Source organism: Triticum urartu, chromosome 3 (genome assembly GCF_003073215.2).
Source record: "Triticum urartu cultivar G1812 chromosome 3, Tu2.1, whole genome shotgun sequence".
Lineage (NCBI taxonomy): Eukaryota > Viridiplantae > Streptophyta > Magnoliopsida > Poales > Poaceae > Triticum > Triticum urartu.
The window spans coordinates 14,844,466-14,862,925 of NC_053024.1; positions in this window are offsets into that span (position 1 = coordinate 14,844,466).

Below are 18,460 nucleotides of genomic sequence, written 5' to 3' on the forward strand. Positions count from 1 at the left end.
AGCAAGGAGATCAAAAATTACAGCAAAGAGGGCTGGAACTCGTGCTTGAGTTGGTTTTTCGTGTTTATGGGAGGAAGAAGAAGAGGATGGGTGCAGGAATAAGTGGAGGAGGGCCACCATGGGCCCAATAGGTAGGGGGCCGTGCCCAGGGGGGTAGGGCGCGCCCTCCACCCTCGTGGCCAGGTGGCAGCTCCCCCCGCGGTAATTTTTGCACCATAAATCCTCAAATATTCCCGAAAAAATCATATTAAATTGGCATGTCATTCTGAGGACTTTTATTTTCGGGATATTTTTATATTGCACGGATAAGTCAGGAAACAGACAGAAAAATACTATTTTTACTTTATTTCAACTAAATAACAGAAAGTATAGAGAGGGTACATAAGGTTGTGCTTCTAGTTTCATCCATCTCATGCTCATCAAAAGGAATCCACTAACAAGGTTGGTCAAGTCTTGTTAACAAACTCATTCCAATTAACATGAAACCGGAGAAATTTTGAATAACACTAGGTTACCTCAACGGGGATATGCACATCCCCAATAATAAGTATATCATATTTCTTATTGACAGTAGGAAGAGGACATTCAAAACCTCCAAATATAATCGATGGAATTTTTCCGATAGAATTGATACTATGAACTTGAGGTTGTTTCCTCAGAAAGTGTACCGTATGCTCATTACCATTAACATGAAAAGTGACATTGCCTTTGTTGCAATCAATAACATCCCCTGCAGTATTAAGAAAAGGTCTTCCAAGAATAATAGACATACTATCGTCCTCAGGAATATCAAGAATAACAAAGTCCGTTAAAATAGTAACGTTTGCAACCACAACAGGCACATCCTCACAAATGCCGACATGTATAGCAGTTGATTTATCAGCCATTTGCAAAGATATTTCAGTAGGTGTCAACTTATTCAAGTCAAGTCTACGATATAAAGAGAGAGGCATAACACTAACACCGGCTCCAAGATCACATAAAGCAGTTTTAACATAGTTTCTTTTAATGGAGCATGGTATAGTAGGTACTCCTGGATCTCCAAGTTTCTTTGGTATTCCACCCTTAAAAGTATAATTAGCAAGCATGGTGGAAATTTCAGCTTCTGGTATCTTTCTTTTATTTGTAACAATATCTTTCATGTACTTAGCATAAGGATTCATTTTGAGCATATCAGTCAATTGCATACACAAAAAGATAGGTCTAATCATTTCAGCAAAGCGCTCAAAATCCTCATCAGCCTTTTTCTTGGATGGTTTGGGAGGAAAAGGCATGGGTTTCTGAACCCAAGGTTCTCTTTCTTTCCAATGTTTTCTGGCAACAAAGTCTCTCTTATCATAACGTTGATTCTTTGATTGTGGGTTATCAAGATCAACAACAGGTTCAATTTCGGCATCATTATCATTACTAGGTTGAGCATCCTCATGAGCATCATCATTAACATTTTCATTAGGTTCATGTTCATTGCCAGACTGTGTTTCAGCATCCGACATAGAGATATCATTTTGATTATCAGGTGGTTCAGCAATAGGTTCACTAGAAGTTTGCAAAGTTCTATCATTTTTATTTTTCTACTTTTTAGAAGAACTAGGTGCATCAATATTATTTCTCTGAGAATCTTGCTCAATTCTCTTAGGGTGGCCTTCAGGATACAAAGGCTCCTGAGTCATTCTACCAACTCTAGTAGCCACTTTAACAGCATAATCATTTTTCTTACTATTCATTTCATTGAGCAATTCTTTTTGAGCTTTAAGTACTTGTTCTACTTGAGTGGTAACCATAGAAGCATGTTTGCTAACAAGTTTAAGTTCACCTCTAATATTAGCCATATAATCACCCAAGTGTTTAATCATATAAGCATCTTGTTTTAATTATCTACCAAAATAAGCATTGAAGTCTTCTTGCTTAAACATAAAATTATCAAACTCATCCAAGCACTGACTAGCAATTTTAGTAGTAGGGATTTCAGCTTTATCATATCTATGGAGAGAATTTACCTTTACTACCTGTGTCGGGTTATCGAGGTCAGGAGGTTCTTCAATAAATAAAGGATTAAAATCATATGTTTCTTCAATAGGAGGTAAATTAAGACCATGTATTTCTTCAATAGGAGGTAAATTCTTAACATCTTCAGCTTTAATACCTTCTTCTGTCATAGATTTCTTTGCCTCTTGCATATCTTCAGGACTGAGGAGTAGAACACCTCTTTTCTTCGGAGTTGGTTTAGGAATAGGCTCATTAATCGGAGAAGGAGCTGGCTCAGGCGCTGGCTCAGGAGGTTCCCAATTATTTTCATTTGTCAATATATTATTCAATAGGATTTCAGCTTCATCCGGTGTTCTTTCCCTGAAAAGAGAACCAGCACAAGTATCCAGGTAATCTCTGGAAGCATCGGTTAGTCCATTATAAAAGACATCAAGTATTTCATTTTTCTTAAGAGGATGATCAGGCAAAGCATTAAGTAACTTGAGAAGCCTCCCCCAAGCTTGTGGGAGACTCTCTTCTTTAATTTGCAAAAAAGTTGTATATTTCCTTTAAAGCAGCTTGTTTCTTATGAGCAGGGAATATTTAGCAGAGAAGTAGTAAATCATATCCTGGGGACTACGCACACAACCAGGGTCAAGAGAATTAAACCATATCTTAGCATCACCCTTTAATGAGAACGGAAATATTTTGAGGATATAAAAGTAGCGAGATCTCTCATCATTAGTGAATAGGGTGGCTATATCATTTAGTTTAGTAAGATGTGCCACAACAATTTCGGATTCATAGCCATGAAAAGGATCAGATTCAACCAAAGTAATTATATTAGGATCAACAGAGAATTCATAATCGTTATCAGTAACACAGATAGGTGAAGTAGCAAAAGCAGGGTCATGTTTCATCCTAGCATTTAGAGATTGCTTATTCCATGTAGCTAATAACCTTTTGAGTTCATATCTATCTTTGCAAGCTAAAATAGGTAAAGAAGCATCTTGATCAAAAACATAACCCTCAGGAATAACAAGTGATTGTTCATCATCACTTTCATCATTATAATCAGATTCCATATTTTCATTATCTCTAGCCCTAGCAAGTTGTTCGTCAAGAAATTCACCAAGTGGCACAGTAGTATCAAGCATAGAAGTAGTTTCATCATAAGTATCATGCATAGCATAAGTAGCATCATCAATAACATGCGACATATCAGAACGAATAGCAGAAGCAGGTTTAGGTGTCGCAAGCTTACTCATAACAGAAGGTAAATCAGGTGCAGAGCTAGATGGCAATTCCTTACCTCCCACTACTAGGGAAAAGCCTATACACAGAATCTTACCAGCAGCGCGCTTTAAAATAAGGCGCTGCTGCTAACTAGCAGTAGCGCTCGCGCACAAACCTCGCTGCTGAAATGAATGTATCAGTAGCGCGCCCACTCTACGACGCGCAACTGCTATAATTGCCACGACGCCGCCGCGAGGCTAGTTCTAGCAGCAGCACGCTTGTATGAAGAACTCTACTGCTAGGGACCATAGTAGTAGCGCATTTACACAATAACCGCTACTGCTAAGTTTACTAAAAAAATTAGTCCCGCCTCGCTTCGTGAAGAGAGTTTGTACCACCTTAAATATGTTACTTCTCAAACTTTCACAACCACTTGGTCTTCATTGAACTCTATGTGTAAAATTTGTGGCCGCAATATGAGTCTTCACCAGTTCCTAAACTAGTGAAGGACTCATATTGACAAATCAGATTGTACACAAAAAGATCATTGATGATCAATGTATTTTTGATGTATATTTTTACATGCTGACAGATAGCAGTAGCACGATCTTTGTGAAAGGCGCTACTACTAGGTACTGCTAAGCCATTCCATCTCCCCCACTCTCCGACCTATCTGATCCACTCACACTCACACTCACTCGATCTCCCCCTTAACCCCCCATGCAAGTCCTCCCCCCTCGCCCCTCCCCCCATCTGCCCCCCCGCCCCCTCCTTCTCCTTGCTGGACTCGGTACCAGCCTCCTCCTCCGTCCTCCCTCTAGTTGCCGCTGGCTGGCCCCTCCTCGCTCCGCCTTCCTTCTCCGTCCTCCCTCCACTCGCTGCCGGCTGGCCCCTCCTCGCTCCGTCTTCCTCCTCCGTCCTACTCTCTTCTCCCTCCTCGAGTCGCCCCTCCTTCTCCCTCCCCCCTCCTCCATCCACAACCCCTCCTCCCTGCAACATTTTTATTTAGTAGGCTAGTTGATTTAGTTGATTTAGAACATTTTTATTAGGTTGATTTAGTATGTAGTTGATTTACTTGATTTAGAACATCTTGACTTAGTTGATTTAGTAGGCTAGTTGATTTAGTTGATTTAGAACATTTTGATTTAGTTGACTTAGTATGCTAGTGGATTTAGTAGGCTAGTTGATTTAGTATGCACCATTTTATTGTTATTGTTTTGTACATGGATAGGTAGATGCTTTTGTTTTTTTGTAATAAGTTATTTTTCGGCAAAATGTAGGTGCCAATTTAGTTAAATTTGCCACTTGTTTTTTTAATCAATTATCTTAGGCAATAGGGGCCAGATGAGATGAAATGTCTTGGTAGTTGGTACCCTTATTTGGTAGATATTTGTGAAAAGTTTTTTCGGCAATAGGTGCCACCGAAATGCTTTGTCCATAAAATTGCTTCTCGTAGAAGAACAAAAATATCACATGCTACTGTTTTTCTTTCCTGTGAAGTGAATCGTTAATCCTTTGCTCATATTTCTTTAGGAAAATGGCGCCACCACCACCACCACTATGTCGACTGTGCAAGGCAAGGTGCACCAGCAGCCTTGCAACTGGCAAGTTGCTCGGCATCTACTTCCAGCCGAGTTTTCGTCATGCGGCGGTAAGAAAATAGATGAAATGTAAGAACTATTTTATTTTTAGTGTTGGCATTACTGCATTGTGTCATTTTGCTTTTTTTTACACAGATCGTCCCATGCAATGTGAGGTTGAAATTCAACAAGCTGACAGGAGACACTGTGACATTTGAGGCTCCTGGGGGGCCGTACGCTATGGAGGTCGAGAAAGGATGCAATATGTCGCAGATTGGACGAGATGGATGGCCCGTTTCCTTGCCCACATGCGTCTTACTGGTGGTGAGTTGATCAGCTTCTCCTTTAGAGCAGAAAGACCCAAGCTGGCTATCATTTATCTCAACTTGGTGGAAGATGACGAAGATGATGAAGATGACGAAGATGATGAAGATAATGAGGACCCACTCGATGAAGATGATGAGAACCCACTTCATGAAGCCATCATAGCTCAAAGAATGAGGCTGAGTGAGGAGGAGGTGTGCAACCTATGGGACATAATTCTGCCACGTGATGACTTTGTCGGGGTGCAATTCGTGACCCGCCTGACAAGTACCATGGTCGATCGGCATGAAATGGTATGTTATACGTACTGCCTGTAGTAATTTGATGATACATATATATATATATGCTTTTTTGTTATACTTACAAATGCAAATTATTCGATGATATGCTTAGTGTAGAGTTCAATGATATGCTTTGTGGAATCTAGTCGATGATATGGTTTAGTGTAGAGTCTGATCACATGCTCTTATTAGTGTAGAATCCAATGAACTATTAATAGTGTAGATAATCCATATATACTTATTAGTAGAATTCATTATTAGTTAGTACAAATGCGTAGTATTGTGTCTTTTGATAGTGTAGAAATCTAGACTTAATAGAAATATATTTGCAAGAGTATGTGCGAGGCTATTTATTAGTTGATATGTTTTTCTTATTCAAAAATTGCCAAAGAACCTATCTGTGAGTTGTGGTATCGAGCCTGATGAAGAAGGCTCAGCTGGACTACGCCTTACCGCAAGGGGCTCCGTCACCACATGTACTTACCGCATGGACACAGACGGTCGCACACACTTAAACTCGGTTGGGTGGACGAGATTCCTCGTTGGCGAGAATCTTCGTGTTGGACAGGCCATCCTAATTACTATCAGGAACACCCACCGCCCAGGCTTGAGGATAATGATCGTCGTCAATATCATCTAGAACTACATGTGTGTGTGTGTGTGGCTATATCATCTAGAACAACATATGATGATCGTCGTCGATATCATGTAGAACTACATATGATGATCGTCGTTGATATTATCTAGATATACATATGATGATCGTCGTCGATATCACCTTGTACTGCTTGAGGTTGCATGTTGAGTATATATGAAATTATTATCTAGTTCTCCCTCGGTTCCAAATTACCCGTCGTGGTTTTAGTTATAGCAGTAGCACGGGGCAAGGAAATCGCTACAGCTAATTAATAGTAGCGCGTTCCGAAAACGCGCTGCTGATACAGTCCAGAGTAGTAGTGCGTGTATAGACCGCACTACTACTAACAGTTAGCTGTAGCGCCTTATTGGTAGCGCGGCTGTCCACGCTGCTAATAGCCCCAAAACCCGCGCTACTACTAGGGTTTTCCCTAGTAGTGTCCCCTTATAGTTGATGGATAAATTGTTGTCTTAGCGTCTTTCAAGTTCTTCATAGTGACCAGCAGATATAAATCCCAAGTGACTCAAAGAATAGAGCTATGCTCCCCGGCAACGGCGCCAAAAATTAGTCTTGATAACCCACACGTATAGGGGATCGCAACAGCTTTCGAGGGTAGAGTATTCAACCCAAATTTATTGATTCGACACAAGGGGAGCCAAAGAATATTCTCAAGTATTAGCAACTGAGTTGCCAATTCAACCACACCTGGAAACTTAGTATCTGCAGCAAAGTGTTTAGTAGCAAAGTAATATGATAGTGGTGGTAACGGTAACAAAAGAGTAATGAAAGCAAAGTAATATTTTTGGTATTTTGTAGTGATTGTAACAATAGCAACGGGAAAGTAAATAAGCGTAAACCAGTATATGGAAAGCTCGTAGTCATCGGATCAGTGATGGATAATTATGCCGGATGTGGTTCATCAGGTAACAGTCATGACATAGGGTGACACAGAATTAGCTCCAATTCATCAATGTAATGTAGGCATGTATTCCGAATATACTCATACGTGCTTATGGAAAAGAACTTGCATGACATGCTTTGTCCTACCCTCCCGTGGCAGCGGGGTACTTACGGAAACTAAGGGATATTAAGGCCTCCTTTTAATAGAGTACCGGAACAAAGCATTAACACATAGTGAATACATGAACTCCTCAAACTATGGTCATCACCGGTAAGTATCCCGATTATTGTCACTTCGGGGTTAACGGATCATAACACATAATAGGTGACTATAGACTTGCAAGATAGGATCGAGAACTCTCATATATTGATGAAAACATAATAGGTTCAGATCTGAAATCATGGCACTCTGGCCTAGTGACAAGCATTAAGCATAGCAAAGTCATAGCAACATCAATCTCAGAACATAGTGGATACTAGGGATCAAACCCTAACAAAACTAACTCGATTACATGATAAATCTCATCCAACTCATCACCGTCCAGCAAGCCTACGATGGAATTACTCACGCACGATGGTGAGTGATGACCCACAAGTATAGGGGATCACAACAGCTTTCGAGGGTAGAGTATTCAACCCAAATTTATTGATTCGACACAAGGGGAGCCAAAGAATATTCTCAAGTATTAGCAGCTGAGTTGTCAATTCAACCACACCTCGAAACTTAGTATCTGCAGCAAAGTGTTCAGTAGCACAGTAATATGATAGTGGTGGTAACGGTAACAAAAGAGTAGTGCAAGCAAAAGTAAATATTTTTGGTATTTTGTAGTGATTGTAACAGTAGCAGCGGGAAAGTAAATAATCGAGAACCAGTATATGGAAAACTCATAGGCACCGGATCAGTGATGGATAATTATGCCGGATGTGGTTCATCATGTAACAGTCATAACATAGGGTGACACAGAACTAGCTCCAATTCATCAATGTAATGTAGGCATGTATTCCGTATATAGTCATACGTGCTTATGGAAAATAACTTGCTTGACATCTGTTGTCCTACCCTCCCGTGGCAGCGGGGTCCTATTGGAAACTAAGGGATATTAAGGCCTCCTTTTAATAGAGAACCAGAACAAAGCATTAGCACATAGTGAATACATGAACTCCACAAACTATGGTCATCACCGGTAGTGGTCCCGATTATTGTCACTTCAGGGTTGCCGGATCATAACACATAGTAGGTGACTATAGACTTGCAAGATGGGATCAAGAACTCACATATATTCATGAAAACATAATAGGTTCATATCTGAAATCATGGCACTCGGGCCCTAGTGACAAGCATTAAGCATATCAAAGTCATAGCAACATCAATCTCAAAACATAATGGATACTAGGGATCAAACCCTAACAAAACTAACTCGATTAAATGATAAATCTCATCCAACCCATCACCGTCCAGCAAGCCTACGATGTAATTAATCACACACGGCGGTGAGCATCATGAAATTGGTGATGGAGGATGGTTGATGATGACGACAATGACGAATCCCCCTCTCCGGAGCCCCAAACGGACTCCAGATCAGCCCCCCGAGAGGTTTTAGGGCTTGGCGGTGGCTCCGTATCGTAAAACGCGATGATTTCTTCTCCCTGATTTTTTTCTCTCCGAAAGCAAATATATAGAATTGGAGTTGGCGTCGGAGGGCATCCAGGGGGCTCACGAGGTAGGGGGCGCGCCCTAGAGGGGGGGCCACCCTCGTGGACAGGGTGTGGGCCCCCTGGTCTTCATCTTTGGCGAGGATTTTTTATTATTTTTTCTAAGATGTTCCATGGAGTTTTAGGTCATTCCGAGAATATTTGTTTTCTGCACATAAAACAACACTATGGCAATTCTGCTGAAAACTGCATCAGTCCGGGTTAGTTCCATTCAAATCATACAAGTTAGAGTCCAAAACAAGGGCAAAAGTGTTTGGAAAAGTAGATACGACGGAGACGTATCAACTCCCCCAAGCTTAAACCCTTGCTTTACCTCAAGCAATTCAGTTGACGAACTGAAAGAAAAGAAAAGCTTTTAAAAACTCTTTTCGCTCTTGTTGTTCTAACTATGTCAAGCCAGCATTCAAGTTTTCTTCTTAGATCTTCACTAACCATATTTGCAATAATTCTCAGGTCTCATAATTACTCATATCAATAGCATAATCAACTAGCAAGCCATAATAGTAAATCTCGGATGAAAACACTTTCTCAAAACAATCATAATATGATATAACAAGATGGTATCTCGCTAGCCCTTTCTGAGACCGCAAAACATAAATGCAGAGCACCTATAAAGATCAAGGACTGACTAGACATTGTAATTCATGGTAAAAGAGATCAAATCATAGTCACACCCAATATAAATTAATAATGATGAAAGCAAATGACAGCTGTGCTCTCCAGCTAGTGCTTTTTAATAATAAGAGGGTGATGACTCAACGTAAAAGTAAATGGATAGGCCCTTCGCAGAGGGAAGCAGGGATTTGTAGAGGTGCCAGAGCTCGGTTTTGCAATCGAGATAAATTGCATTTTGAGCGGTATACTTTCATTGTCAACGTAGGAACTAAGAGATGGCGATATCTTCCATGCTAAACACATTATAGTCGGTTCCCGAACAGAATGGTAAAGTTTATACTCCCCCTCCACCAACAAGCATCAATCCATGACTTGCTCGAAACAACGAGTGTCTCCAACATACATCAGGTCCCCAGGGGAGTTTTGTTTGCAATTAATTTTGATTTAGTTTGCATAAAGCATGGGACTGGCATCCCGGTGACCAGCCATTTTCTCGTGAGTGAGGAGCGGAGTCCACTCCTCTTGAGAATAACCCGCCTAACACGGAAGATAAGGACAGCCTTGGTTGATACATGAGCTATTCGAGCATACAAAATAGAATGTTTATTTGAAGGTTTAGAGTTTGGCACATACAAATTTACTTGGAACGGCAGGTAGATACCGCATATAGGAAGGTATAGTGGACTCATCTGGAATAACTTTGGGGTTTAAGGGATTGGATGCACAAGCAGTATTCCTGCTTAGTACAAGTGAAGGCTAGCAAAAGACCGGGAAGCGACCAGCTAGAGAGCGACAACAGCCATGTACATGCATTAAACTTAATAAACATTGGATGCAAGCATTAGTAGGATATAATCCACCATGAACATAAATATCATGAAGGCTATGTTGATTTGTTTCAACTACATGCGTGAACATGTGCCAAGTCAAGTCACTTAAATCATTCAAAGGAGGATACCACCCCATCATACCACATCATAACCATCTCAATAGCATGTTGGCACACAAGGTAAATCATTATAATTCATAGCTAATCAAGCATGGCACAAGCAACTACGATCTCTAATTGTCATTGCAAACATGTTTATTCATAATAAGCTGAATCAAGAACGAGGGGCTCATCATATTTACAAAAAAAGAGAGGTCGAGTTCATACCAGCTTTTCTCATCTAAGTCAGTCCATCATATATCATCATAATTGCCTTTCACTTGCATGACCGAACGGTGTGAATAGTAATAAGAGTGTACGTGCATTGGACTAAGCTGGAATCTGCGAGCATTCAATAAACAGGAGAAGACAAGGCAATATGGGCTCTGGGTTAAATCAACAATAATGCATATAAGAGCCACTTCAACAATTTAATCATGGTCTTCTCCTACTAACCCCCAAAGGAAAGAGAAGAAATAAAAAATATTTACACGGGAAAGCTCCCAACAAGCAAAAGAAGAACGGGAAATATTTTTGGGTTTTCTTTTTAATTATTACTACTACAGCAGAAAAATAAATTACTACTAATTTTTTGGTTTTTTTAAGGTTTAACAAACACACAAGAAGAAAGTAGGAAAAAGAAAATAAACTAGCATGGATATTACAGTGAAAAAGTATGAGCACCGACATCTAGCAATGAGTGTGTGTGAGCATAAATGTAATGTTGGTGAGAAATACGTACTCCCCCAAGCTTAGGCTTTTGGCCTAAGTTGGTTTATTGCCAGGGATAGTCTGGCGGATACCCGTAGGTGTAGCTGGGGTCATACTGTGATGTGGATGAGGAAGGCTTCGATTGCCACTGGCTGACAATCATCTCCGGATCCCACTGGTAATTAGATTGTCGTGAAGGATCAAATTGTGGTTCCGGCTCTAGCTCCTCGGCTGGTGCAGGGTTCCGGTAGGTGTGAATAGCCGCCAACGGAACAAGGTACGTGCCTACAGTCAAATCAAACAAAGAAGGAGCAGGCAGGATAATAGTCTCAGGATGATGTTTGTTAAAGAACAATTGATATTTAAGCTCTCCTGCCCTATTCTTAACAATAAAATCATGTGCCACCATACTTTTATGATCTAGATAAACACGGGGCAGCACATTTTCTTCCTTCTCAGCACGCCTAATAGGTATGTTAAAATGTACGGCTAGGCGTGTAGCATAGATGCCTCCAAAGATGGGGCCTTTGGTACGGTTCATACTTAACCATCTAGCAATAATACTGCCCATACTAAAAGTGTTATCACTGTATAAACCGTGGAGCAGAATAATTATATCAGGGATACTAAGGTTTCAACAGTTTCCGCGTCCAATTAAACAATGACTAGCAAATAATGCAAAGTAACATAAAACAGGAAAATGTATGCTAGTGATTCGTGCATCGGAAACCTTCCTAGTTTCTCCTACAGTGATAGTTTCAATAAACCCAACCACATCATCTTGATGTGGTTCTTCTGTCTTGCCCTCAAAAGGGACTAAACAAATCCGACAAAAATCATAAAGTGACATCTCCTTATGCTCATCATATAAATGAAACTCCACCGTAGGTGGTGAGTTCCTAGAATGAAAATGAAAGTTTTGCACAAAGGTATTTGTGAGTAAGAGATACTGATCGCATTGGTCGTGGAGGAAAGTGGTGAGGCCTGCATTGTGAGACAATTCATGAAAATCTTCATAGATACCGGCTGCTCTCAAGAAATCATTAGAAGGCCATTCACACGCCCGAATCTCCGCGGTGCGCGGAAAATTATACTTAGGCTTCAGTGCCTTTTCCTTCGAGCTTTGGCTCGATGAGCCCCTCAATAATATCCTCATCATTTTCTGAAAAATTCTGAAATTTTTAGTAACTTCAAAATAAAAGTAAACCAACTTCAATAAAACTGATAGCAACTACTCCTACAAGTGCCTAGAGCCTAAATCAAGCATTAGAACTACTTGGAACCATATAAATTTGACATGCAAGCTCAAGAACATGGTCACCTATGCAGCACAAATTTGCAAAGAATAAAGTACTAGGAAAAAACTAATTGGACCAATGGAGGAGTCACATACCAAGGAACAATCTCCCCAAGCAGTTTTGAGAGAGGTGCTTTGAGCAAGGAGATCGAAAATCACAGCAAAAGTGGCTGGAACTCGTGCTTGAGTTGGTTTGTCGGGTTTGTGTGAGACAGAGGAAGAAGATGGGTGCTGGGATAAGTGGAGGAGGGCCACCATGGGCCCATGAGGCAGGGGGCGCGCCCTAAGGGGGGGGCGCCCACCACCCTCGTGGCCAGGTGGCAGCTCCTCCTGCGGTAATTTTTGCACAGTAAATCCTCAAATATTCCCGAAAAAATCATATTAAATTGGCATGGCATTCCGAGGACTTTTATTTTCGCGATATTTTTATATTACACGGATAAGCTAGGAAATAGACAAAAAATACTATTTTTACTTTATTTCTACTAAATAATAGAAAATATAGAGAGGGTACAGAAGGTTGTGCTTCTAGTTTCATCCATCTCATGCTCGTCAAAAGGAATCCACTAACAAGGTTGATCAAGTCCTGTTAACAAACTCATTCCGATAATCATGAAACCGGAGAAATTTCGAATAACACTAAGTTACCTCAACGGGGATATGCACATCCCCAATAATAAGTATATCATATTTCTTCTTGACAGTAGGAAGAGGAAATTCAAAACTTCCAAATATAATCGATGGAATTTTTCCGATAGAATTGATACTATGAACTTGAGGTTGTTTCCTCTGAAAGTGTACCGTATGCTCATTACCATTAACATGAAAAGTGACATTGCCTTTCTTGCAATCAATAACAGCCCCTGTAGTATTAAGAAAAGGTCTTCCAAGAATAATACATACTATCATCCTCGGGAATATCAAGAATAACAAAGTCCGTTAAAATAGTAACGTTTGCAACCACAACAGGCACATCCTCACAAATACTGACAGGTATAGCAGTTGATTTATCAGCCATTTGCAAAGATATTTCGGTAGGTGTCAGCTTAGTCAAGTCAAGTCTACGATATAAAGAGAGAGGCATAACACTAACACCGGCTCCAAGATCACATAAAGCAGTTTTAATATAATTTCTTTTAATGGAGCAAGGTATAGTAGGTACTCCGGGATCTCCAATTTTCTTTGGTATTCCACCCTTCAAAGTATAATTAGCAAACATGGTGGAAATTTCATCTTCCGGTATCTTTCTTTTAGTAGTAATGCTATCCTTCATATATTTATCATAAGGATTTGTTTTGAGCACATCAGTTCATCGCATATGCAAAAAGATAGGCCTAATCATTTCAGCAAATAGCTCAAAATCCTCATCATCCTTTTTCTTGGATGGTTTTGGAGGAAAAGGCATGGGTTTCTGAACCCAAGGTTCCCTTTCTTTACCATGTTTCCTAGCAACAAAGTCTCTTTTATCATAATGTTGATTCTTTGATTGTGGGTTATCAAGATCAACAGCAGGTTCAATTTCTACATCATTGTCATTACTAGGTTGAGCGTCATCATGAACATCATCATTAATATTTTCACTAGGTTCATGCTCATTACCAGATTGTGTTTCAGCATCAGACATAGATATATCATTTGGATTATCAGGTGGTTCAGCAATAGGTTCACTAGAAGTTTGCATAGTTCTATCATTTTTCTTTTTCTTCTTTTCAGAAGAACTAGGAACATCAATATTATTTCTCTGAGAATCTTGCTCGATTCTCTTAGGGTGGACTTCAGGATACAAAGGTTCCTGAGTCATTCTACCAGTTCTAGTAGCCACTCTAACAGCACAATCATTTTTCTTACTATTCATTTCATCAAGCACTTCTTTTTGAGCTTTATGCACTTGTTCTACTTGTGTGGTAACCATAGAAGCATGTTTGCTAACAAGTTTAAGTTCACCTTTAATATTAGCCATATAATCACCCAAGCGTCTAATCATATAAGCATTTTATTTTAATTGTCTACGAAAATAAGCATTGAAGTCGTCATGCTTAAACATAAAGTTATCAAACTCATCCAAGCACTGACTAGCAAGTTTAGTAGGAGGAACTTCAGCTTTATCATATCTATAGAGAGAATTTACCTTTACTACCTGTGTCGGGATATCGGGGTCAGGAGGTTCTTCAATAAATAAAGAATTGAGATCATATGTTTCTTCAATAGGTGGTATATTAAGACCATGTATTTCTTCAATACACTGGTAGAAAAAGGGCCTGTTGTCCCGGTTCGTAAGGGCCTTTTGTCCCGGTTCTGGAACCGGGACTAAAGGGTCGGTACTAATGCCCTGTCCCTTTAGTCCCGGTTCAATCCAGAACCGGGACAGATGGGCCTCCACGTGGCCTGTGCGCGGAGCCCAGGCAGGAGACCCTTTGGTCCCGGTTGGTGGCACCAACCGGGACCAATAGGCATCCACGCGTCAGCATTTTTGTGGCTGGGGTTTTTGTTTTTTTTGAAAGGGGGGGGGGTTGGGTGTTTTGGAGGGTTAATTTAGGTGTTTCATATATTGTGTTAGCTAGCTATAATTAATAGAGAGAAGTGTACTCTCTTATGTCCGTGCTTGGTCGATGCTACATACTATACATACGTATAGAGAGGACTAGACACGCTAGCTAGCTAGTAAGCAAACGAAGGAAACAGAAGATCGTCATGAACATATATGCATACAGAGAGAAGTGATATCGACCACCTCTCCTTCTCCGAGAGATTGGTCGAACATCAAGTTCTCGTATATCTATCCGACACTACAGGCTACATATATACAATAATTATCTCTTACAAATATAATCATACAGACTAAGGGTCCACATAGAATTCTCCGTCTTTAGGGATCACGTGGTCAAGAAAGAGTGCCGCCAATTCCTCTTGAATTGCTCGCATGCGAGCTGGTGCTAGGAGTTCATCCCGCTTCCGAAACATCTAATTTAAAGAAGGGTGTCAATACATATATATATGAATGAATGAAACTCAACACAAATGATGGTAATAAAATAAAATTGTGAATGTTGTTATTTACGTACTTCATATTGTTCGTCAGTGTAGCCCCGCTCACAGGTCGAGTGGCGGATGGACTCGCAAACGTAGTATCCACAGAAATCATTCCCTTGTTCCTGCCACAACCACTTTACAAGAAATAGAGGTTAATCAAACTGATAAGCAAGAATGCCAAATGGTATTGATGAAACTAGCGCTTGAATGACTAGTAGATGCGTGGAACATGCTACTATAGTACTTACTTTCGGGTGTCTAAGTTGCAGCTCCTTCGGCAGTCCCGGAGCTTTTCTGGTGAATTTTCTCCAGATGTAGCCGGACAAAGAAAACAATTACTTGATATATCAGGAAATGAACAAAGTTGCTGATATGGTGGATAATGATCGATTTAACTTACTTCTCGAGTATTTGAGTCATGTCTGCATAGTCCTGGGGATCTTTTCGTCTTGAGTCTAAGACGGTTACTAGTCCCTGCTCAAGCTTAATCTCTAGGAGAATATAGTGGAAACTGCACACGCATGCATAACTCATCAATTACATTACTATAACCTTGACTAATATATAAGGGAAACCGAATACGCACAAGACAGTAACACTCACTTGAAGTTGTAAGGAAAGAGTATTATATCTTTGTTTTCATTTATTACGAACGATCGTAGCAAGTTGGCCTCGGTAGCTGCGGCATGAAATTTAACCTGAGTTGCATCTATGGGATATGTGTTAATGAACCCAATATCACTGACTTGTCTTTTCTTCAATTCAGCGATGTTCAATCTGCATAATATAGTGAGGATGATTATAAATACATGCAATGAAAGAGTTGAGCTATATAGAGAAACTTAATGATAGAAGTAGTACTACTTACAGACAGTAGCAGGAGACCATTGTTTTACTGAGGGCCAATTGATTGAAAAACTGATAGAACTCCTCAAATGGAACAGGAAACAGTTCAATTCCAACGAGGTCATGCTCCTTTTTAACTTTCACATACAAAGTACTCCTCCCCCAGAGTCTCTGCAGATTTTCAAGTACCAATCATGCAATCTTCACATCATCATTGATAGAGATCTTTCATCTTTGACGAGAGGCTTCCCGTACTCGTATCTTTGTATCTGCATGTCCATGGGTTCATAATGTACATCGTCGGGCAGGTAATCTGCAAGATTGCTATAACCGGGCACCATCCTCGGATCATTAGCGACGTTGTGGCTAGGCACCTTGAGCGGGGGGGCACGATTGCTTCGCTTGTTCGCCGAGCTGGGCAATTTGTTTCCCAGCTCGTCGTTCTTTCAGCCTTTGATCACTGACAGTACTTCCCGACCGCTCCGCTTCGGCAAATTCCTTTCCAATAATGCGCTCATAGTTTCCTTTCGGCGGAGACTTTGGTGGTTCTGTCAGGGCAGCCAGAGTGCGCTTCGCTTTCACCGGATCTACCTTCTCCTCCGGAAGTGGATGTCTCTTTGCTTTCAACCGTTGAAACCAGTCATCCACTTTGGTTCGTGCGATCTCGGCGTTCTCCTCCGGGGTCCTCTCGTATGGTAACTTCTTTGGAGTCTTCAGAGAAGGACCGAATCTGTATGTCCTCCCGCCTCTGGTTGTACTGCTAGACGCTGACCGAGCAGACGGAGCGGTTGTCTTCTTTACTTGCTTACGAGGCGGAGGAGAAGGACTATGATGTGCCGGAGCAGCCGGAGCGGCCGCAGGTCTCTTCCGCCCTTGCTAACGAGGCGGAGATGGAGGAGGCTGGCTGCTCGGGCGCGTCGGCGCAGGCGGAGAAGGAGGCGGAGTGCCGCCACGCGCTGGAGAAGGAGCCGGTCGAGTGCCCTGATTGTCACTCGCCGGAGGAGGAGGCGGGGTGCCCTAACTCGCTGGAGGAGGAGGCGGTGGAGGAGGCGTCCAGTTCGGAAGGTTGATGAGCTCCTTCCGCCATAGGCATGGAGTCTTCAGAGCAGACCCCAGCCTAGTCTCCCCTTCACCGGTAGGGTGGTCAAGCTGGAGGTCCTCAAATCCCTCCATTATTTCATCCACCATCACCCTAGCATATCCTTCTGGAATCGGCCGGTAGTGAAAATTTGCGCCGGGTTCAGTAGGATAAACAGAGCCAACAGCCGCCTTGACCTTCAAATTCATCCATTGCGTCATAAGGTGGCAATTTTGAGACTCCGTGATAGCATCCACGGGATAGCTGGCAGGAGCCGTCAAGGCATGCTCCGGCTGAAGCAGCTCGGTGGAAGCCACGCTGCTTCTGCGCTGAGATGGCGAGGTAGCTTCGGGAGAAGCTTCGGCAGTACGTTTGCTGCGATTTGCTTCTCGTTCCTCTATCGTGTCTACCCTTGCTTGCAGCGCCTGCATTTGGGTCCGCTGCACTTTTTTCCTCCTCTCATGGGATTTGTAACCGCTTGCGTCTGGAAACCCAACCTTCCACGGAATGGAGCCTGGCATGCCTCGTGTCCGTCCAGGGTGCTCAAGATTCTCTCTGTCTGGAAAGAACGTCCCTTGCTGCACTGCTTCGATATACTGCTTAAGCTTCCTGACTGGTTGCCAACCTTCCACGGAATGGAGCCTGGCATGCCTCGTGTCCGTCCAGGGTGCTCAAGATTCTCTTTGTTTGGAAAGAACGTCCCTTGCTGCACTGCTTCGATATACTGCTTAAGCTTCCTGACTGGTATGTCCATTTGATCGTTCGTCCAAATGCACTTCCCTATTACAGGGTCCAAGGTCTGGCCAGTTAATTGTCTCTGGTTCGATCCCTTTATCAACCAGATCATTCTCAGTCTTGGCCCACTTAGGCCGGGCTACGAGGTAGCCACCTGACCCCGTGCGATGGTGATGCTTCTTCTTCGCAGCATTTTGCTTGATTGTTGCCGACATCTTCTTACTCTTTTCCGATGTCTTGTGGGCCACAAATGCGGGCCAGTGATCTCTGATCTTCTCATATCTGCCCTTGAATTCTGGTGTCTCATCATTTTCGACAAACTTATTCAGCTCTTTCTTCCACCTCCTGAATAGTTCTGCCATCCTCTTAAGAGCAAAAGACTTGATTAATTGCTCTTTAACTGGGTTCTCTGGATTATCCTCTGGAGGTAGGGTGAAATTTGACTTCAGCTTAGTCCAAAGATCATTTTTCTGCATATCATTGACATAAGACACCTCAAGGTCTTATGTATCCGGCTTAAACCATTGCTGGATGCTTATCGGGATCTTGTCCCTAACCAGAACCCCGCACTGAGCAACAAATGC